Source organism: Gopherus evgoodei, chromosome 6 (assembly GCF_007399415.2).
Source record: "Gopherus evgoodei ecotype Sinaloan lineage chromosome 6, rGopEvg1_v1.p, whole genome shotgun sequence".
Lineage (NCBI taxonomy): Eukaryota > Metazoa > Chordata > Testudines > Testudinidae > Gopherus > Gopherus evgoodei.
In genome coordinates this window covers 115,153,752-115,170,382 of record NC_044327.1, presented here as the reverse complement: position 1 = coordinate 115,170,382, position 16,631 = coordinate 115,153,752, and the positions used below count along the sequence as shown (strand labels likewise).

Below are 16,631 nucleotides of genomic sequence, written 5' to 3'. Positions count from 1 at the left end.
TTGCGCCACGTGCTCAAGATTCTCCTTCCACCATAGGGGGAAGCGGGCACTCCGGCTCGCCCTCTGCAACCCTTAGCTCCCAGGCTCTGTCGGCCACCGGGGCAAACCGGCACTTCGTTGCGACGCTAAGGCAGCTGTGGCTCGACAGGCTGTTGGAGAAAAGAAGACGGTCAAGGGGGCAAATCGTGCCAGCAACGAAACCTCGCGCCAGGGCTTGTCCGGGAATTGAACCCAGGACCTCTTGCTCTCAAAACAAGAATCATACTCCTAGACCAACAAGCCACCGCTTGCTGCTTATGGCACCCTGGCGCCTGCGAATGAAGGAGAGGACACACGCCCTGTGCTGATGAGGTTTCACCCACCCCCAACAGAACTGGAAGGCATTCAGGTGGCCAGCTAGGCCTATCACCGCCACGGGCTGCACCTGGAGGAAGAGCCAGGGGTCAGAGATGGAGCGCAAGCGGACTCAGCTGGGCCGGAAGAGGCAGGGCCTCTAAAGCCAGGAAGCTGGCAAGAGACAGAGGCTGCTGCTGGGACAGGGCACTCACTCCCTGGGAGGATTTGGAGCTGGTCCACCCAGAGCCAGGAGGGAAGCCAGGACTTTTAGGAAGCAGTCCAGGCAAGGAGGAGAAATTGCTAGGCGTAGTGTCCCTGGACTGGATTCCGCAGAAGAGGGCCCGTCCGAGTTCCCCTACCAGCCACCGAGGGCATGGCCTAGACCAGGCACAGGGCACTGAGGGGCACGACGGTAGCGAGGTCACCGTGGTAGTGAGAGAGAATGGAAGCCCTGTACGCTGGAAGGGGGGAAACGCCGCGTGCCCTAGCCGGAGGGCTGCCTCCCAAAGAGAAGAGCGGCAGCTCCTGAGAGCGAGAGAGGGGCTCTAGAGGAGTAACTGACAGGCTGTTACCGCCGGTTGGGGCCTCAGCCTGAGCCGGCCTATTCCCCAGTGGAGCCACAAGGAGGAGCGGTGCGCGGACGCGTGCCGTCAGACTCAGCAAATGGAAAGAAGAGCAGGAAAAGCCACCCCCAGGGAAAGAGGAGCCCCCACCCCAGCCCCCGAGTTCCCCGTGGAGCAGCAAAGAAACCATGGCGAGGGCTCGTGTGGGATTTCTGGCACCCTAAGCGAGAAGCCTACCTCTAGGCCAACAAGCCCCTCTGGCCAAGGAGGGGCTCGGCACGCCCCGGAAGTTTGGGAGAAACAACAGGCCGCTGTAGGCATGAAGTTGAAAAGGACCGCGCCCCTCTTCAGCTTTCCAAGGTCATCTCCACGCCGGCTCTGTCACACCCCTGGAGCAGCGAACCAAATTTACGCCCTAATGCCACTCTCACGCCACAGGATTGGGGAGAAAAAGCCAGGCCAAAGCTGGGGAAAAAAAGAAAGGGACAGTGGCAAAGAGACCCTTTGGCGAGGGCTGGTCCGGGAGCTGACCCTGGAGCCTCTCGCACCGGAAGCGACACTTGGATTCGCCAAAGTCAACAAACCTCCTCTTTTGGAGCCGTAGCCATCATCGTTGCCCACCTTTTTCGCAACCGAACCAAAGGAAAGCAACCCAAGCCCCGCAAGAAGTGGCAGAGTTAGCCCTAAAATGTAAAAAAGGACTCTGCCTGACTTCACCTTTCCAAGGTCTCCTCCTCGCTCTCTGCCGCCGTAAGTGAGAACCGTTCCCCTGGACCAAGGAACCAAATGCAGACCCTAAGGCAGCCCTCCCTCTCCGGGATGTTGGAGAGGAAGAGGAAGAAAAAACCCTCCCTGCTCCGCTGCCAAGACAGGCTTGGCCAGGGCTTGGATGAAATTTGGAGCCGGGGTCTCTTGCGCCCAAGAGCAGACTCCCGCCCCAGTCCAGCTAATCCTTTCGTAAGTCTAAGGAAAGCAGCGTTTCCAAAAGGGAGCCAGGCAAGGAGGTCAGGAAACGCACCCTGTGGGATGGAGGGCGGGCAGGCGGGCTTGTCCGGGATTTGAACCCGGGACCTCTCGCACCCTAAGCGAGAATCATGCGCCTAGACCAACAAGCCACCTTGGTTGGGGGTCTGGCCTCAGCAGGTTAGGCCAAAAACCAACCTTCCTGTAAATGTTCACCACTTCTAAACGGCGCTCCTCCAGTGCCACGATAGCCCAGGCAAGGGGGCCTGTGCGTCTGGCGTCGGGCAGCGGTAGGTAGAATGCAGCGCCCGCGTCTTCGTCTCCCGGGGAGGGATCCGTTGAGGCCACGCCAATCGGGAGAAGAGTGGGTAGAAGAAAAGAGCCAGAAAGTTGCAAGAGTCCTCCTTTGCGTCGGAGCTGTGTGTTCCATTCTCCACTTGGGGGGCTAGTCCTGAGAGCTGGGCGGATAGGGTGCGGGCAGCAGCAGGTCTGTGTGCGCTTTTGTGTCTGAGGCGGGCGCTCGGTTCTTGTCTTCGGGGCGGGAGCGTGTGGGTCTGCCGAGTGGGCGACTGGCCTGCGGGGAGCTGTCGAGCCCCTCCAGCTGCGTAGGCCCCCACTTAAGCCTCTCCCCTTCCTTGGGGTGCCCACTGGAAAACCTCCCCAGCCTGTGCTCCAGCTGGACCGTTAAGCCTCCCTGCGTGGCTCGGGCCGGGGAGTTGGAACCCCCGTTGGGCGTCATTTGCGGGGACATGGCGTCAGGAAAGCATTTGGGCCACCAGTTCAACCCATTGGCTGCAATGGGTGGAGGATGCCGCCGACTCCCTGTGCGGCCACCTCAAGCCAGTTCTCCCGCCAGCGGCCGAGGCCGCCGGCCAGCCTGCCCACCCCAGTGGCCCTTGCGCCACGTGCTCAAGATTCTCCTTCCACCATAGGGGGAAGCGGCCACTCCGGCTCGCCCTCTGCAACCCTTAGCCCCCAGGCTCTGTCGGCCACCGGGGCAACCCGGCACTTCGTTGCGACGCTAAGGCAGCTGTGGCTCGACAGGCTGTTGGAGAAAAGAAGACGGTCAAGGGGGGCAAATCGTGCCAGCAACAAAACCTCACGCCAGGGCTTGTCCGGGAATTGAACCCGGGACCTCTTGCTCCCAAAGCAAGAATCATGCTCCTAGACCAACAAGCCACCGCTTGCTGCTTATGGCACCCTGGCGCCTGCGAATGAAGGAGAGGACACACGCCCTGTGCTGATGAGGTTTCACCCACCCCCAACAGAACTGGAAGGCATTCAGGTGGCCAGCTAGGCCTATCACCGCCACGGGCTGCACCTGGAGGAAGAGCCAGGGGTCAGAGATGGAGCGCAAGCGGACTCAGCTGGGCCGGAAGAGGCAGGGCCTCTAAAGCCAGGAAGCTGGCAAGAGACAGAGGCTGCTGCTGGGACAGGGCACTCACTCCCTGGGAGGATTTGGAGCTGGTCCACCCAGAGCCAGGAGGGAAGCCAGGACTTTTAGGAAGCAGTCCAGGCAAGGAGGAGAAATTGCTAGGCGTAGTGTCCCTGGACTGGATTCCGCAGAAGAGGGCCCGTCCGAGTTCCCCTACCAGCCACCGAGGGCATGGCCTAGACCAGGCACAGGGCACTGAGGGGCACGACGGTAGCGAGGTCACCGTGGTAGTGAGAGAGAATGGAAGCCCTGTACGCTGGAAGGGGGGAAACGCCGCGTGCCCTAGCCGGAGGGCTGCCTCCCAAAGAGAAGAGCGGCAGCTCCTGAGAGCGAGAGAGGGGCTCTAGAGGAGTAACTGACAGGCTGTTACCGCCGGTTGGGGCCTCAGCCTGAGCCGGCCTATTCCCCAGTGGAGCCACAAGGAGGAGCGGTGCGCGGACGCGTGCCGTCAGACTCAGCAAATGGAAAGAAGAGCAGGAAAAGCCACCCCCAGGGAAAGAGGAGCCCCCACCCCAGCCCCCGAGTTCCCCGTGGAGCAGCAAAGAAACCATGGCGAGGGCTCGTGTGGGATTTCTGGCACCCTAAGCGAGAAGCCTACCTCTAGGCCAACAAGCCCCTCTGGCCAAGGAGGGGCTCGGCACGCCCCGGAAGTTTGGGAGAAACAACAGGCCGCTGTAGGCATGAAGTTGAAAAGGACCGCGCCCCTCTTCAGCTTTCCAAGGTCATCTCCACGCCGGCTCTGTCACACCCCTGGAGCAGCGAACCAAATTTACGCCCTAATGCCACTCTCACGCCACAGGATTGGGGAGAAAAAGCCAGGCCAAAGCTGGGGAAAAAAAGAAAGGGACAGTGGCAAAGAGACCCTTTGGCGAGGGCTGGTCCGGGAGCTGACCCTGGAGCCTCTCGCACCGGAAGCGACACTTGGATTCGCCAAAGTCAACAAACCTCCTCTTTTGGAGCCGTAGCCATCATCGTTGCCCACCTTTTTCGCAACCGAACCAAAGGAAAGCAACCCAAGCCCCGCAAGAAGTGGCAGAGTTAGCCCTAAAATGTAAAAAAGGACTCTGCCTGACTTCACCTTTCCAAGGTCTCCTCCTCGCTCTCTGCCGCCGTAAGTGAGAACCGTTCCCCTGGACCAAGGAACCAAATGCAGACCCTAAGGCAGCCCTCCCTCTCCGGGATGTTGGAGAGGAAGAGGAAGAAAAAACCCTCCCTGCTCCGCTGCCAAGACAGGCTTGGCCAGGGCTTGGATGAAATTTGGAGCCGGGGTCTCTTGCGCCCAAGAGCAGACTCCCGCCCCAGTCCAGCTAATCCTTTCGTAAGTCTAAGGAAAGCAGCGTTTCCAAAAGGGAGCCAGGCAAGGAGGTCAGGAAACGCACCCTGTGGGATGGAGGGCGGGCAGGCGGGCTTGTCCGGGATTTGAACCCGGGACCTCTCGCACCCTAAGCGAGAATCATGCGCCTAGACCAACAAGCCACCTTGGTTGGGGGTCTGGCCTCAGCAGGTTAGGCCAAAAACCAACCTTCCTGTAAATGTTCACCACTTCTAAACGGCGCTCCTCCAGTGCCACGATAGCCCAGGCAAGGGGGCCTGTGCGTCTGGCGTCGGGCAGCGGTAGGTAGAATGCAGCGCCCGCGTCTTCGTCTCCCGGGGAGGGATCCGTTGAGGCCACACCAATCAGGAGAAGAGTGGGTAGAAGAAAAGAGCCAGAAAGTTGCAAGAGTCCTCCTTTCTGAGCTGTGTGTTCCATTCTCCACTTGGGGGGCTAGTCCTGAGAGCTGGGCGGATAGGGTGCGGGCAGCAGCAGGTCTGTGTGCGATTTTGTGTCTGAGCCGGGCGCTCGGTTCGTGTCTTCGGGGTGGGAGAGTGTGGGTCTGCAGAGTGGGCGTTTCGCCTCCGGAGAACTGTCGAGCTCCTCCAGCTATGTAGGCCCCCACTTAAGCCTCTCCTCTTCCTTGAGGTGTCCACTGGAAAGCCTTCCCAGCCTGTACTCCACCTGGACAGTTAAGCCTCCCTGCGTGGCTCGGGCCGGGGAGTTGGAACCCCCGTTGGGCGTCATTTGCGGGGACATGGCGTCAGGAAAGCATTTGGGCCACCAGTTCAACCCATTGGCTGCAATGGGTGGAGGATGCCGCCGACTCCCTGTGCGGCCACCTCAAGCCAGTTCTCCCGCCAGCGGCCGAGGCCGCCGGCCAGCCTGCCCACCCCAGTGGCCCTTGCGCCACGTGCTCAAGATTCTCCTTCCACCATAGGGGGAAGCGGCCACTCCGGCTTGCCCTCTGCAGCCCTTAGCCCCCAGGCTCTGTCAGCCACCGGGGCAACCCGGCACTTCGTTGAGACGCTAAGGCAGCTGTGGTTTGACAGGCTGTTGGAGAAAACAAGACGGTCAAGGGGGGCAAATCGTGCCAGCAACGAAACCTCACGCCAGGGCTTGTCCGGGAATTGAACCCGGGACCTCTTGCTCCCAAAGCAAGAATCATGCTCCTAGACCAACAAGCCACCGCTTGCTGCTTATGGCACCCTGGCGCCTGCGAATGAAGGAGAGGACACACGCCCTGTGCTGATGAGGTTTCACCCACCCCCAACAGAACTGGAAGGCATTCAGGTGGCCAGCTAGGCCTATCACCGCCACGGGCTGCACCTGGAGGAAGAGCCAGGGGTCAGAGATGGAGCGCAAGCGGACTCAGCTGGGCCGGAAGAGGCAGGGCCTCTAAAGCCAGGAAGCTGGCAAGAGACAGAGGCTGCTGCTGGGACAGGGCACTCACTCCCTGGGAGGATTTGGAGCTGGTCCACCCAGAGCCAGGAGGGAAGCCAGGACTTTTAGGAAGCAGTCCAGGCAAGGAGGAGAAATTGCTAGGCGTAGTGTCCCTGGACTGGATTCCGCAGAAGAGGGCCCGTCCGAGTTCCCCTACCAGCCACCGAGGGCATGGCCTAGACCAGGCACAGGGCACTGAGGGGCACGACGGTAGCGAGGTCACCGTGGTAGTGAGAGAGAATGGAAGCCCTGTACGCTGGAAGGGGGGAAACGCCGCGTGCCCTAGCCGGAGGGCTGCCTCCCAAAGAGAAGAGCGGCAGCTCCTGAGAGCGAGAGAGGGGCTCTAGAGGAGTAACTGACAGGCTGTTACCGCCGGTTGGGGCCTCAGCCTGAGCCGGCCTATTCCCCAGTGGAGCCACAAGGAGGAGCGGTGCGCGGACGCGTGCCGTCAGACTCAGCAAATGGAAAGAAGAGCAGGAAAAGCCACCCCCAGGGAAAGAGGAGCCCCCACCCCAGCCCCCGAGTTCCCCGTGGAGCAGCAAAGAAACCATGGCGAGGGCTCGTGTGGGATTTCTGGCACCCTAAGCGAGAAGCCTACCTCTAGGCCAACAAGCCCCTCTGGCCAAGGAGGGGCTCGGCACGCCCCGGAAGTTTGGGAGAAACAACAGGCCGCTGTAGGCATGAAGTTGAAAAGGACCGCGCCCCTCTTCAGCTTTCCAAGGTCATCTCCACGCCGGCTCTGTCACACCCCTGGAGCAGCGAACCAAATTTACGCCCTAATGCCACTCTCACGCCACAGGATTGGGGAGAAAAAGCCAGGCCAAAGCTGGGGAAAAAAAGAAAGGGACAGTGGCAAAGAGACCCTTTGGCGAGGGCTGGTCCGGGAGCTGACCCTGGAGCCTCTCGCACCGGAAGCGACACTTGGATTCGCCAAAGTCAACAAACCTCCTCTTTTGGAGCCGTAGCCATCATCGTTGCCCACCTTTTTCGCAACCGAACCAAAGGAAAGCAACCCAAGCCCCGCAAGAAGTGGCAGAGTTAGCCCTAAAATGTAAAAAAGGACTCTGCCTGACTTCACCTTTCCAAGGTCTCCTCCTCGCTCTCTGCCGCCGTAAGTGAGAACCGTTCCCCTGGACCAAGGAACCAAATGCAGACCCTAAGGCAGCCCTCCCTCTCCGGGATGTTGGAGAGGAAGAGGAAGAAAAAACCCTCCCTGCTCCGCTGCCAAGACAGGCTTGGCCAGGGCTTGGATGAAATTTGGAGCCGGGGTCTCTTGCGCCCAAGAGCAGACTCCCGCCCCAGTCCAGCTAATCCTTTCGTAAGTCTAAGGAAAGCAGCGTTTCCAAAAGGGAGCCAGGCAAGGAGGTCAGGAAACGCACCCTGTGGGATGGAGGGCGGGCAGGCGGGCTTGTCCGGGATTTGAACCCGGGACCTCTCGCACCCTAAGCGAGAATCATGCAGCCTAGACCAACAAGCCACCTTGGTTGGGGGTCTGGCCTCAGCAGGTTAGGCCAAAAACCAACCTTCCTGTAAATGTTCACCACTTCTAAACGGCGCTCCTCCAGTGCCACGATAGCCCAGGCAAGGGGGCCTGTGCGTCTGGCGTCGGGCAGCGGTAGGTAGAATGCAGCGCCCGCGTCTTCGTCTCCCGGGGAGGGATCCGTTGAGGCCACGCCAATCGGGAGAAGAGTGGGTAGAAGAAAAGAGCCAGAAAGTTGCAAGAGTCCTCCTTTGCGTCGGAGCTGTGTGTTCCATTCTCCACTTGGGGGGCTAGTCCTGAGAGCTGGGCGGATAGGGTGCGGGCAGCAGCAGGTCTGTGTGCGCTTTTGTGTCTGAGGCGGGCGCTCGGTTCTTGTCTTCGGGGCGGGAGCGTGTGGGTCTGCCGAGTGGGCGACTGGCCTGCGGGGAGCTGTCGAGCCCCTCCAGCTGCGTAGGCCCCCACTTAAGCCTCTCCCCTTCCTTGGGGTGCCCACTGGAAAACCTCCCCAGCCTGTGCTCCAGCTGGACCGTTAAGCCTCCCTGCGTGGCTCGGGCCGGGGAGTTGGAACCCCCGTTGGGCGTCATTTGCGGGGACATGGCGTCAGGAAAGCATTTGGGCCATTAGGTCAACTCTTTGGGTCCAAAGGGTGGAGGATGTCGCCGACTCCCTGTGCGGCCACCTCAAACTGGTTCCCCCACCAGTGGCTGAGGCCACCGGCCAGCCTGCCCACCCCAGTGGCCCTTGCGCCACGTGCTCAAGATTCTCCTTCCACCATAGGGGGAAGCGGCCACTCCGGCTCGCCCTCTGCAACCCTTAGCCCCCAGGCTCTGTCGGCCACCGGGGCAACCCGGCACTTCGTTGCGACGCTAAGGCAGCTGTGGCTCGACAGGCTGTTGGAGAAAAGAAGACGGTCAAGGGGGGCAAATCGTGCCAGCAACGAAACCTCACGCCAGGGCTTGTCCGGGAATTGAACCCGGGACCTCTTGCTCCCAAAGCAAGAATCATGCTCCTAGACCAACAAGCCACCGCTTGCTGCTTATGGCACCCTGGCGCCTGCGAATGAAGGAGAGGACACACGCCCTGTGCTGATGAGGTTTCACCCACCCCCAACAGAACTGGAAGGCATTCAGGTGGCCAGCTAGGCCTATCACCGCCACGGGCTGCACCTGGAGGAAGAGCCAGGGGTCAGAGATGGAGCGCAAGCGGACTCAGCTGGGCCGGAAGAGGCAGGGCCTCTAAAGCCAGGAAGCTGGCAAGAGACAGAGGCTGCTGCTGGGACAGGGCACTCACTCCCTGGGAGGATTTGGAGCTGGTCCACCCAGAGCCAGGAGGGAAGCCAGGACTTTTAGGAAGCAGTCCAGGCAAGGAGGAGAAATTGCTAGGCGTAGTGTCCCTGGACTGGATTCCGCAGAAGAGGGCCCGTCCGAGTTCCCCTACCAGCCACCGAGGGCATGGCCTAGACCAGGCACAGGGCACTGAGGGGCACGACGGTAGCGAGGTCACCGTGGTAGTGAGAGAGAATGGAAGCCCTGTACGCTGGAAGGGGGGAAACGCCGCGTGCCCTAGCCGGAGGGCTGCCTCCCAAAGAGAAGAGCGGCAGCTCCTGAGAGCGAGAGAGGGGCTCTAGAGGAGTAACTGACAGGCTGTTACCGCCGGTTGGGGCCTCAGCCTGAGCCGGCCTATTCCCCAGTGGAGCCACAAGGAGGAGCGGTGCGCGGACGCGTGCCGTCAGACTCAGCAAATGGAAAGAAGAGCAGGAAAAGCCACCCCCAGGGAAAGAGGAGCCCCCACCCCAGCCCCCGAGTTCCCCGTGGAGCAGCAAAGAAACCATGGCGAGGGCTCGTGTGGGATTTCTGGCACCCTAAGCGAGAAGCCTACCTCTAGGCCAACAAGCCCCTCTGGCCAAGGAGGGGCTCGGCACGCCCCGGAAGTTTGGGAGAAACAACAGGCCGCTGTAGGCATGAAGTTGAAAAGGACCGCGCCCCTCTTCAGCTTTCCAAGGTCATCTCCACGCCGGCTCTGTCACACCCCTGGAGCAGCGAACCAAATTTACGCCCTAATGCCACTCTCACGCCACAGGATTGGGGAGAAAAAGCCAGGCCAAAGCTGGGGAAAAAAAGAAAGGGACAGTGGCAAAGAGACCCTTTGGCGAGGGCTGGTCCGGGAGCTGACCCTGGAGCCTCTCGCACCGGAAGCGACACTTGGATTCGCCAAAGTCAACAAACCTCCTCTTTTGGAGCCGTAGCCATCATCGTTGCCCACCTTTTTCGCAACCGAACCAAAGGAAAGCAACCCAAGCCCCGCAAGAAGTGGCAGAGTTAGCCCTAAAATGTAAAAAAGGACTCTGCCTGACTTCACCTTTCCAAGGTCTCCTCCTCGCTCTCTGCCGCCGTAAGTGAGAACCGTTCCCCTGGACCAAGGAACCAAATGCAGACCCTAAGGCAGCCCTCCCTCTCCGGGATGTTGGAGAGGAAGAGGAAGAAAAAACCCTCCCTGCTCCGCTGCCAAGACAGGCTTGGCCAGGGCTTGGATGAAATTTGGAGCCGGGGTCTCTTGCGCCCAAGAGCAGACTCCCGCCCCAGTCCAGCTAATCCTTTCGTAAGTCTAAGGAAAGCAGCGTTTCCAAAAGGGAGCCAGGCAAGGAGGTCAGGAAACGCACCCTGTGGGATGGAGGGCGGGCAGGCGGGCTTGTCCGGGATTTGAACCCGGGACCTCTCGCACCCTAAGCGAGAATCATGCGCCTAGACCAACAAGCCACCTTGGTTGGGGGTCTGGCCTCAGCAGGTTAGGCCAAAAACCAACCTTCCTGTAAATGTTCACCACTTCTAAACGGCGCTCCTCCAGTGCCACGATAGCCCAGGCAAGGGGGCCTGTGCGTCTGGCGTCGGGCAGCGGTAGGTAGAATGCAGCGCCCGCGTCTTCGTCTCCCGGGGAGGGATCCGTTGAGGCCACGCCAATCGGGAGAAGAGTGGGTAGAAGAAAAGAGCCAGAAAGTTGCAAGAGTCCTCCTTTGCGTCGGAGCTGTGTGTTCCATTCTCCACTTGGGGGGCTAGTCCTGAGAGCTGGGCGGATAGGGTGCGGGCAGCAGCAGGTCTGTGTGCGTTTTTGTGTCTGAGGCGGGAGCTCGGTTCTTATCTTCGGGGTGGGAGCATGTGGGTCTGCCGAGTGGGCATTTGGCCTGCGGGGAGCTGTCGAGCCCCTCCAGCTGCGTAGGCCCCCACTTAAGCCTCTCCCCTTCCTTGGGGTGCCCACTGGAAAGCCTCCCCAGCCTGTGCTCCAGCTGGACTGTTAAGCCTCCCTGCGTGGCTCGGGCCGGGGAGTAGGAAGCCCCATTGGGCGTCATTTGCGGGGACATGGCGTCAGGAAAGCATTTGGGCCACCAGGTCCACCCATTGGCTCCAATGGGTGGAGGATGCCGCCGACTCCCTGTGCGGCCGCCTCGAGCCGGTTCTCCCGCCAGCAGCCGAGGCCGCCGGCCAGCTTGCCCTCGCCCTGCCTGCCTGCCACCCGAGTGGCCCTTGTGCCACATGCTCAAGATTCTCCTTCCACCAGAGGGGGAAGCGGCCACTCCGGCTCGCCCTCTGCAACCCTTAGCCCCCAGGCTCTGTCGGCCACCGGGGCAACCCGGCACTTCGTTGCGACGCTAAGGCAGCTGTGGCTCGACAGGCTGTTGGAGAAAAGAAGACGGTCAAGGGGGGCAAATCGTGCCAGCAACGAAACCTCACGCCAGGGCTTGTCCGGGAATTGAACCCGGGACCTCTTGCTCCCAAAGCAAGAATCATGCTCCTAGACCAACAAGCCACCGCTTGCTGCTTATGGCACCCTGGCGCCTGCGAATGAAGGAGAGGACACACGCCCTGTGCTGATGAGGTTTCACCCACCCCCAACAGAACTGGAAGGCATTCAGGTGGCCAGCTAGGCCTATCACCGCCACGGGCTGCACCTGGAGGAAGAGCCAGGGGTCAGAGATGGAGCGCAAGCGGACTCAGCTGGGCCGGAAGAGGCAGGGCCTCTAAAGCCAGGAAGCTGGCAAGAGACAGAGGCTGCTGCTGGGACAGGGCACTCACTCCCTGGGAGGATTTGGAGCTGGTCCACCCAGAGCCAGGAGGGAAGCCAGGACTTTTAGGAAGCAGTCCAGGCAAGGAGGAGAAATTGCTAGGCGTAGTGTCCCTGGACTGGATTCCGCAGAAGAGGGCCCGTCCGAGTTCCCCTACCAGCCACCGAGGGCATGGCCTAGACCAGGCACAGGGCACTGAGGGGCACGACGGTAGCGAGGTCACCGTGGTAGTGAGAGAGAATGGAAGCCCTGTACGCTGGAAGGGGGGAAACGCCGCGTGCCCTAGCCGGAGGGCTGCCTCCCAAAGAGAAGAGCGGCAGCTCCTGAGAGCGAGAGAGGGGCTCTAGAGGAGTAACTGACAGGCTGTTACCGCCGGTTGGGGCCTCAGCCTGAGCCGGCCTATTCCCCAGTGGAGCCACAAGGAGGAGCGGTGCGCGGACGCGTGCCGTCAGACTCAGCAAATGGAAAGAAGAGCAGGAAAAGCCACCCCCAGGGAAAGAGGAGCCCCCACCCCAGCCCCCGAGTTCCCCGTGGAGCAGCAAAGAAACCATGGCGAGGGCTCGTGTGGGATTTCTGGCACCCTAAGCGAGAAGCCTACCTCTAGGCCAACAAGCCCCTCTGGCCAAGGAGGGGCTCGGCACGCCCCGGAAGTTTGGGAGAAACAACAGGCCGCTGTAGGCATGAAGTTGAAAAGGACCGCGCCCCTCTTCAGCTTTCCAAGGTCATCTCCACGCCGGCTCTGTCACACCCCTGGAGCAGCGAACCAAATTTACGCCCTAATGCCACTCTCACGCCACAGGATTGGGGAGAAAAAGCCAGGCCAAAGCTGGGGAAAAAAAGAAAGGGACAGTGGCAAAGAGACCCTTTGGCGAGGGCTGGTCCGGGAGCTGACCCTGGAGCCTCTCGCACCGGAAGCGACACTTGGATTCGCCAAAGTCAACAAACCTCCTCTTTTGGAGCCGTAGCCATCATCGTTGCCCACCTTTTTCGCAACCGAACCAAAGGAAAGCAACCCAAGCCCCGCAAGAAGTGGCAGAGTTAGCCCTAAAATGTAAAAAAGGACTCTGCCTGACTTCACCTTTCCAAGGTCTCCTCCTCGCTCTCTGCCGCCGTAAGTGAGAACCGTTCCCCTGGACCAAGGAACCAAATGCAGACCCTAAGGCAGCCCTCCCTCTCCGGGATGTTGGAGAGGAAGAGGAAGAAAAAACCCTCCCTGCTCCGCTGCCAAGACAGGCTTGGCCAGGGCTTGGATGAAATTTGGAGCCGGGGTCTCTTGCGCCCAAGAGCAGACTCCCGCCCCAGTCCAGCTAATCCTTTCGTAAGTCTAAGGAAAGCAGCGTTTCCAAAAGGGAGCCAGGCAAGGAGGTCAGGAAACGCACCCTGTGGGATGGAGGGCGGGCAGGCGGGCTTGTCCGGGATTTGAACCCGGGACCTCTCGCACCCTAAGCGAGAATCATGCGCCTAGACCAACAAGCCACCTTGGTTGGGGGTCTGGCCTCAGCAGGTTAGGCCAAAAACCAACCTTCCTGTAAATGTTCACCACTTCTAAACGGCGCTCCTCCAGTGCCACGATAGCCCAGGCAAGGGGGCCTGTGCGTCTGGCGTCGGGCAGCGGTAGGTAGAATGCAGCGCCCGCGTCTTCGTCTCCCGGGGAGGGATCCGTTGAGGCCACGCCAATCGGGAGAAGAGTGGGTAGAAGAAAAGAGCCAGAAAGTTGCAAGAGTCCTCCTTTGCGTCGGAGCTGTGTGTTCCATTCTCCACTTGGGGGGCTAGTCCTGAGAGCTGGGCGGATAGGGTGCGGGCAGCAGCAGGTCTGTGTGCGCTTTTGTGTCTGAGGCGGGCGCTCGGTTCTTATCTTCGGGGTGGGAGCATGTGGGTCTGCCGAGTGGGCATTTGGCCTGCGGGGAGCTGTGGAGCTCCTCCTGCTGCATAGGCCCTCACTTAAGCCTCTCTCCTTCCTTGGGGTGCCCACTGGAAAGCCTCCCCAGCCTGTGCTCCAGCTGGACTGTTAAGCCTCCCTGCGTGGCTCGGGCCGGGGAGTTGGAACCCCCGTTGGGCGTCATTTGCGGGGACATGGCGTCAGGAAAGCATTTGGGCCACCAGTTCAACCCATTGGCTGCAATGGGTGGAGGATGTCGCCAACTCCCTGTGCAGCCACCTCAAACTGGTTCCCCCACCAGTGGCTGAGGCCACCGGCCAGCCTGCCCACCCCAGTGGCCCTTGCGCCACGTGCTCAAGATTCTCCTTCCACCATAGGGGGAAGCGGCCACTCCGGCTTGCCCTCTGCAGCCCTTAGCCCCCAGGCTCTGTCAGCCACCGGGGCAACCCGGCACTTCGTTGAGACGCTAAGGCAGCTGTGGTTTGACAGGCTGTTGGAGAAAAGAAGACGGTCAAGGGGGGCAAATCGTGCCAGCAACGAAACCTCACGCCAGGGCTTGTCCGGGAATTGAACCCGGGACCTCTTGCTCCCAAAGCAAGAATCATGCTCCTAGACCAACAAGCCACCGCTTGCTGCTTATGGCACCCTGGCGCCTGCGAATGAAGGAGAGGACACACGCCCTGTGCTGATGAGGTTTCACCCACCCCCAACAGAACTGGAAGGCATTCAGGTGGCCAGCTAGGCCTATCACCGCCACGGGCTGCACCTGGAGGAAGAGCCAGGGGTCAGAGATGGAGCGCAAGCGGACTCAGCTGGGCCGGAAGAGGCAGGGCCTCTAAAGCCAGGAAGCTGGCAAGAGACAGAGGCTGCTGCTGGGACAGGGCACTCACTCCCTGGGAGGATTTGGAGCTGGTCCACCCAGAGCCAGGAGGGAAGCCAGGACTTTTAGGAAGCAGTCCAGGCAAGGAGGAGAAATTGCTAGGCGTAGTGTCCCTGGACTGGATTCCGCAGAAGAGGGCCCGTCCGAGTTCCCCTACCAGCCACCGAGGGCATGGCCTAGACCAGGCACAGGGCACTGAGGGGCACGACGGTAGCGAGGTCACCGTGGTAGTGAGAGAGAATGGAAGCCCTGTACGCTGGAAGGGGGGAAACGCCGCGTGCCCTAGCCGGAGGGCTGCCTCCCAAAGAGAAGAGCGGCAGCTCCTGAGAGCGAGAGAGGGGCTCTAGAGGAGTAACTGACAGGCTGTTACCGCCGGTTGGGGCCTCAGCCTGAGCCGGCCTATTCCCCAGTGGAGCCACAAGGAGGAGCGGTGCGCGGACGCGTGCCGTCAGACTCAGCAAATGGAAAGAAGAGCAGGAAAAGCCACCCCCAGGGAAAGAGGAGCCCCCACCCCAGCCCCCGAGTTCCCCGTGGAGCAGCAAAGAAACCATGGCGAGGGCTCGTGTGGGATTTCTGGCACCCTAAGCGAGAAGCCTACCTCTAGGCCAACAAGCCCCTCTGGCCAAGGAGGGGCTCGGCACGCCCCGGAAGTTTGGGAGAAACAACAGGCCGCTGTAGGCATGAAGTTGAAAAGGACCGCGCCCCTCTTCAGCTTTCCAAGGTCATCTCCACGCCGGCTCTGTCACACCCCTGGAGCAGCGAACCAAATTTACGCCCTAATGCCACTCTCACGCCACAGGATTGGGGAGAAAAAGCCAGGCCAAAGCTGGGGAAAAAAAGAAAGGGACAGTGGCAAAGAGACCCTTTGGCGAGGGCTGGTCCGGGAGCTGACCCTGGAGCCTCTCGCACCGGAAGCGACACTTGGATTCGCCAAAGTCAACAAACCTCCTCTTTTGGAGCCGTAGCCATCATCGTTGCCCACCTTTTTCGCAACCGAACCAAAGGAAAGCAACCCAAGCCCCGCAAGAAGTGGCAGAGTTAGCCCTAAAATGTAAAAAAGGACTCTGCCTGACTTCACCTTTCCAAGGTCTCCTCCTCGCTCTCTGCCGCCGTAAGTGAGAACCGTTCCCCTGGACCAAGGAACCAAATGCAGACCCTAAGGCAGCCCTCCCTCTCCGGGATGTTGGAGAGGAAGAGGAAGAAAAAACCCTCCCTGCTCCGCTGCCAAGACAGGCTTGGCCAGGGCTTGGATGAAATTTGGAGCCGGGGTCTCTTGCGCCCAAGAGCAGACTCCCGCCCCAGTCCAGCTAATCCTTTCGTAAGTCTAAGGAAAGCAGCGTTTCCAAAAGGGAGCCAGGCAAGGAGGTCAGGAAACGCACCCTGTGGGATGGAGGGCGGGCAGGCGGGCTTGTCCGGGATTTGAACCCGGGACCTCTCGCACCCTAAGCGAGAATCATGCGCCTAGACCAACAAGCCACCTTGGTTGGGGGTCTGGCCTCAGCAGGTTAGGCCAAAAACCAACCTTCCTGTAAATGCTCACCACTTCCAAACAATGCTCCTCCAGTGCCACGAAAGCCCAGGCAAGGGGGCCTGTGCGTCTGGCGTCGGGCAGCGGTAGGTAGAATGCAGCGCCCGCGTCTTCGTCTCCCGGGGAGGGATCCGTTGAGGCCACACCAATCAGGAGAAGAGTGGGTAGAAGAAAAGAGCCAGAAAGTTGCAAGAGTCCTCCTTTCTGAGCTGGGTGCTCTGTTCTCCACTTGGGGGGCTAGCCCTGAGAGCTGGGCGGATAGGGTGCGGGCAGCAGCAGGTCTGTGTGCGCTTTTGTGTCTGAGGCGGGCGCTCGGTTCTTGTCTTCGGGGTGGGAGCGTGTGGGTCTGCCGAGTGGGCGACTGGCCTGCGGGGAGCTGTCGAGCTCCTCCAGCTATGTAGGCCCCCACTTAAGCCTCTCCTCTTCCTTGAGGTGTCCACTGGAAAGCCTTCCCAGCCTGTACTCCACCTGGACAGTTAAGCCTCCCTGCGTGGCTTGGTCTGGGGAGTAGGAAGCCCCATTGGGCGTCATTTGCGGGGACATGGCGTCAGGAAAGCATTTGGGCCACCAGGTCCACCCATTGGCTCCAATGGGTGGAGGATGCCGCCGACTCCCTGTGCGGCCGCCTCGAGCCGGTTCTCCCGCCAGCGGCCGAGGCCGCCGGCCAGCCTGCCCACCCCAGTGGCCCTTGCGCCACGTGCTCAAGATTCTCCTTCCACCATAGGGGGAAGCGGCCACTCCGGCTCGCCCTCTGC

General features: G+C 60.7%; 12 non-coding genes across 12 annotated transcripts; all 12 read right to left on the bottom strand.

Moving 5' to 3' along the window:
- Positions 1–210: 210 nt before the first annotated feature.
- TRNAS-UGA lies at positions 211–282 on the bottom strand. Its single transcript has one exon. It is a non-coding gene; the product is annotated as a tRNA-Ser (tRNA).
- Positions 283–1,942: 1,660 nt separating this feature from the next.
- Positions 1,943–2,014, bottom strand: TRNAP-AGG. Its single transcript has one exon. It is a non-coding gene; the product is annotated as a tRNA-Pro (tRNA).
- A 955-nt stretch (positions 2,015–2,969) lies between these two features.
- On the bottom strand, positions 2,970–3,041 carry TRNAP-UGG. Its single transcript has one exon. It is a non-coding gene; the product is annotated as a tRNA-Pro (tRNA).
- Positions 3,042–4,701: 1,660 nt separating this feature from the next.
- TRNAP-AGG lies at positions 4,702–4,773 on the bottom strand. Its single transcript has one exon. It is a non-coding gene; the product is annotated as a tRNA-Pro (tRNA).
- A 951-nt stretch (positions 4,774–5,724) lies between these two features.
- On the bottom strand, positions 5,725–5,796 carry TRNAP-UGG. Its single transcript has one exon. It is a non-coding gene; the product is annotated as a tRNA-Pro (tRNA).
- Positions 5,797–7,456: 1,660 nt separating this feature from the next.
- TRNAP-AGG lies at positions 7,457–7,529 on the bottom strand. Its single transcript has one exon. It is a non-coding gene; the product is annotated as a tRNA-Pro (tRNA).
- A 955-nt stretch (positions 7,530–8,484) lies between these two features.
- TRNAP-UGG lies at positions 8,485–8,556 on the bottom strand. The gene has a single exon. It is a non-coding gene; the product is annotated as a tRNA-Pro (tRNA).
- Positions 8,557–10,216: 1,660 nt separating this feature from the next.
- Positions 10,217–10,288, bottom strand: TRNAP-AGG. Its single transcript has one exon. It is a non-coding gene; the product is annotated as a tRNA-Pro (tRNA).
- A 973-nt stretch (positions 10,289–11,261) lies between these two features.
- Positions 11,262–11,333, bottom strand: TRNAP-UGG. Its single transcript has one exon. It is a non-coding gene; the product is annotated as a tRNA-Pro (tRNA).
- Positions 11,334–12,993: 1,660 nt separating this feature from the next.
- On the bottom strand, positions 12,994–13,065 carry TRNAP-AGG. Its single transcript has one exon. It is a non-coding gene; the product is annotated as a tRNA-Pro (tRNA).
- A 955-nt stretch (positions 13,066–14,020) lies between these two features.
- TRNAP-UGG lies at positions 14,021–14,092 on the bottom strand. Its single transcript has one exon. It is a non-coding gene; the product is annotated as a tRNA-Pro (tRNA).
- A 1,660-nt stretch (positions 14,093–15,752) lies between these two features.
- On the bottom strand, positions 15,753–15,824 carry TRNAP-AGG. The gene has a single exon. It is a non-coding gene; the product is annotated as a tRNA-Pro (tRNA).
- Between the last annotated feature and the right edge of the window lie 807 nt (positions 15,825–16,631).